This window comes from Patella vulgata, chromosome 8 (assembly GCF_932274485.2).
Source record: "Patella vulgata chromosome 8, xgPatVulg1.2, whole genome shotgun sequence".
NCBI lineage: Eukaryota > Metazoa > Mollusca > Gastropoda > Patellidae > Patella > Patella vulgata.
Window position 1 is genome coordinate 1,262,171 of NC_065886.2, and position 5,407 is coordinate 1,267,577.

A 5,407-nucleotide genomic window follows, 5' to 3' on the forward strand; every position below is an offset into this window, starting at 1 on the left:
GGTAAAATTTAAGTAATACCAAAATGAACGAAGATGACGTTTAATACTATGATATATTTTAGAAATGGTGAAAGTCGAAGAGTGACAAATGTTTTAGACCATTGTTTAGATCTGTAACATTAACCATATCCGTATTGGCAGGACAGTTATCGAAGTTATGACACTATAATATTAAGTAAGAGGATGCACATATAGGGATTTTAGGTGTCATTGTAGATTATTTTAACAAATAATTCACTTGACAACCAAGACTCGTGGGCATCAACTTAGACTATATTGGTCATATTGACTTATGGACATCAAACTAGACTGCATTGGCCCACTTGACTCATGGACATCGACCTAGAATTTATTGGTATTCTTTACTCATGGACATCAACCCACACTGTATTGGTCTGCTCGACTCTTGGGTATCAACCTAGACGGTATTGGTATTCTTTACTCATGGACATCAAGCCACACTGTATTGGTATTCGTTACTAAGGACACCAATCCATAAACGTATTGGCACAATTTACTCGTGAACATCAATCCAGACCGTATTAACTGAAACCTTTGTTTTTGAAGGTCTGTCAACAGTGGGTCCACACCTCTTAAAAACTAAAACATTTTGTTATGAAATGAAATGGGGTTTAACGTCCTACTGTTCTGCTCCTATACTGGACTAATGAAGACGGGCATACGCCATATAGTGTGCTATGAGAGAAATTTTGCCCGAGACCTCGGTTTTTCATCTCATCCGAAGGACTAGGTAGCTGTCCTTGTCAGGCCCTCTGTCCTGCATCACTGACAAGAGGAAACCACGTCGGAAAATCGGGATGAACTTTCTCGGTCAATGCAGGGATCGAACACCCGACCTCCAAGCTAGCGAGCCAGCGCCTTACCCACCCAGCCACCGTGGCTGCTCATTTTGTTATGTGAACTCCACTAATGAGAATTGGTATCAGATTGTCTTTGAGTCTATCCGACATATATATATACTCCACCAGAAGTATAAATACATTTCTACCTCGTACACGAAACTCGTCACCATAGCTAACTTGTGGGCTCGTTTGTACCTTGATTTCAGAAACGGAAGATTGTGAGTCTTTCTATATCAACATCTATGTAATCGTCCCTGTTTGTGTGTGTGAAATTTGTGAACGACACCATTCAGGGTTTATTTTGACGGTAGTTTATGAAAGAGATCACGGAAACAAGTCATCGAGTATTATCTATATGTTGTAATATAATTTGACTTTCTAGAGAAACATTATAACAGAACTCTCAGACAGCTCATCTGTTATGAAACAAAATGATGTCTTATAGTTTCTATATTTATTATAGAAAACGATAAAATTACAAAACTGTCTTGAAATGTATAGAAAAGTACTGACATATCAGTACAGTTTCTTTTGTATTCTGTACAATTCTATTAAATACAATGAAATCGGGTGTACCACTATCAACAGAATGTCAGTAGTCGTAAATATAGAATTTACTTACATCGGGGCAGAATATGAAACAGGCCCATGAATACAACAGGATCATAAACACGATGCATTACTACTTTAAGACACCATTCCGACCACTGCCGAAGCAGCGACTGGAATCGATTAAGTCCATAAGCTCGTCTCTTCTCGTCTCAGCTCTTCTCAGCCAGGTATGTTAAACTGTATGAAAACTCGTTGTTATATACCTCTCACCAACAGTTAGTGTGGATACTAACATCAAATAAGGAAATGGTTCACAAAACACAATTATATATGACGTTTTATATACCACGTGTTATTGTATGGAATTAGCTGATTCAATATAAGAAACGACAATGTCAAAATATGTGGTGGGGGAAGCCTGAATGGTTAACGCGTGTGCGTTGGACCAGAAGGTCTATCATTGGGTTAAGCGACGTGATTTCAAGCTCCACTTTGTCGTGACAAGGAGTAGGGATGCCTGTCCAACCGGATGGGTTTTCTCCGTGACCTCCGAGTTTCTCCAACTGCTGATGAACGTACAGCCATTGAATTTTAGAAGTGAAATCGAAGCATAATTTAGTCCAGAAATGCTTTAGTTTGTGTGGCGTGGACGTTACACCCCCTTCCCCCCCCCCTCTCTCTCTCTCTCTCTCTCGCAATTACATGTGGGAGATTTGTTAAGTTTGTGATTAAAACATAAATGGAACACCAAACAGCTCTTTATTCAGTGTTCTTAGACCTTATTTCGTGATTCATAGTCCTTAATTCTTATTTCTTAATTTGTTGTATTTCGATATTTGTACACTAAATGAACATTTGTTTCTTAAAATCAATATTTGTTTTACAAATCAGACATTTGTCATGTCAGATTTGTAAAATGTATTTTAATTTTATTTCAATATAAAGATAAAATTTATTTTAGAAAATCAAAAATTAGCCTACATTTACATTTCATCAGAGAAATACAACGAAAAACAAATCTGGAACAACAAATTTCTAAATACAAATCTCCAAATACAAATCTTGCAAACATTTCTCCAAAAACATTTCTTCAGTAACATTTCTCCAAAAACATTTCTCGAAATCCATCGAATAGGAGGAATATGATGACGACACATCCCCGGTGAGTTGCCGGGTATTGAACATTATCAAAAAAATGAAAATCGCCGATAGAGGGCTTTTTCCATGGTGAGCCAATAACTATTTTCTTAAATTTTTACAAGGCTAGCACATGAAACACACTCGTTTTTTGGGGGGTCGCATTTGAGAGGCAAGAAGTTTTCAGAGCAAAACATGTTTGTCGTAGTGTCTTAAAGTTCCTGTGAACAGACTCGGAGGACTGTTGACTCCAGTGGTCACGTCACCGGGCTGGTGTTCTGCTCTGGGAACTCCAATCTCTGAGATTTGGTTCAGGCGTTTGTCTCTCAACAAACTGGTCGATATGGTAAAATATAGCATGATTGTTTGCTTGTTACTGGAATTCGTAGCTCATTATATGTACTTTCGAAAGACTTTATCGCTTGTTTGGAACCATCATCCAACTTGTTGCCGAAACTTCTAACCCCCCCCCCCCCCGCCACTAACTTAATAGTATTTAGCGTCACCAAACTGCCCCCCCCCCCACACACACACTAACTTAATAGTATTTAGTTTTTCAAGCTATGTAAATTTGTGTAATATCTGGAATGTCGTAGTATGACCCGTATTTTGACATTTAAAAACTCACCCACCCCCTCCCAATCAATTAATAGAGTTTAATAGTGTACAACTTTTCAAGTTATTTTTTTGCACATATATTTACATACCTTTAAAAAAGATCAATGCCATGATACTAAACTTTATTAAGTGAGGGAAAGGGCGAGGGATATTTAAAGTAAAACAAAAACATTTTAATAAGAAATTCTTCATATCTGTTCATGTTATGTAAATTATTTTCTTGAATATTTGTGTTACACCCCTTGAAAAATGAACAAATTTGAAATGACACTAACATGTATCAAATGGGGAGATGGGTGGGTGAGTGGGTGATTTGACGTCAAAATACGGGTCATAACACATAAGATATCGGGATGCTTATCATTGAAAAGGTTCGAACACATTTTCAAAATTGTAAAATATTTTCTGACATATTCATATTTACGTACCTTGTTAAGGCAAATATAATTTGGATCGATTGTACTCTATTTAATGAGGGGAGCTAGGTATTTAAAAGTCAAAATACGCGTCTTAATACGAAATTTCAGTTATCTTATAATGCTTCACCGGAAAGTTATTTGTATATCTCTCTTTGAATATACGAGTATTAGCGATTTTACTGGCATATTCATGATTACATGATTTAGAAGAGATAAAGTCCTCTTTCGATTGTCCAAAGAAATATGTCGCTATCAGACAAAACCTAATTTCTGAAAATAGATTACTTTCAATTTATTTTATTTAATGCTAGATCAGATTAACCAAAATATATATATATATATATATATATATATATATATAAATAAATATACTCAGCCAAATTAAAAACTTGACACTGATGAATTTCAACAATTTTTTTTTTCTCGTAAGTCAAATAAATTTTAAAGTGTCTATAACGATAGTAAGTAGTAAGAAGCCTTTAATTTCATAAAATTGTAAAGTCACGTGGATCACGTGACTTTTGAGCATATAAAGATGAAAAACCTGAAAAACACGTGCAAACACAAACTCGTGAGGTCAATCGATGCAAGTTTGCTTAAACTGAACACGCACACGTAACTTGAACTGGAAAAACAAATTAAAATTGTTATTTTCATCTTTGTTAGAAAATGCCGCGCCTTTCAAATGTAGAACGTCTACGTGCTATAGGTAGGCTCTATGTTGGCCAGTCTGTGGTCACTGTTGCAAGAGCCTTTAATTGTTCACGCCAGACAATAATTAATCTTAGAATGAGAGTGCTTCAAACTGGAACTATTGCGACCGCCCAAGGGCGGGAGCGCCACGTGTGACGTCATTCCAGGAAGATCAAGCAATACGATAACGTCATCTTAGAAACAGATTTGTCACTGCAACCTCCACAAGTAGAGAGATGTTTGGTGGAAGTGTAACTGCACACACTGGTCAAAATCGCTTGCAGGCTGCTGGTCTTCGAGCTCGGAGGCCCTATAATGGACCAATAGTGACACCTCTTCATCGCCGTAACCGACTTGTGTGGGCCACAAGACACATAAGATTTACCCAAAGACACTGGATGAACTTTCTCGGCCAATGCAGGGATCGAACACCCGACCTCCAGGCTAGCGCGAGCTAGCGTCTTACCCACTTAGCCACGTGATCCCCCCTATTATCAATAGCATGCTATTCAGTTCATCTAAGAAATATCGGTATATAAAATGTATAAAATAAAGTTGTTACAGGGGCTTAATGCCTTGCTATTCTGAACTGACTGGACTAATCAGCGTCCTACTTTTCCGTACCGACTGGGATAATGAGCGTACTACTTTTATGCACTAATGTGTGTAATATGAGGGAAATTGGACCCGGACAGCAGCTCGGCGGTCTAGTCATTGTTTCGATACTGTCATTATGTGACGATATCGTGTTATTAGGATCTGTACGGCCTATATAAGTCACCATGTGTGATAGTATACATGTATCAGATTTAGAGTAAAAAAAAGTAGAGCAATCTATTGAGCAATCTATTGATAACACAGACACTATCTTTAACGCCCCTTACACATTATTGACATATTACACAATGTCTCTCTCTCTCTCATGGCGTGTTCAAATACTTGTATGTCCAGTTTAACACTCGTCGCAGTCGAAGAGGAAACAGTATGAACTGGATTGATCGAGACTATATTTGAGCTGTGTCGTAATCCAATATATTTATAATGCAGATCATAGCGTACAAATACTCGCGTGACTATGATGAGGAAGCGTTTGAATGTTTATATATAAAATAGTAAGTTGACTAG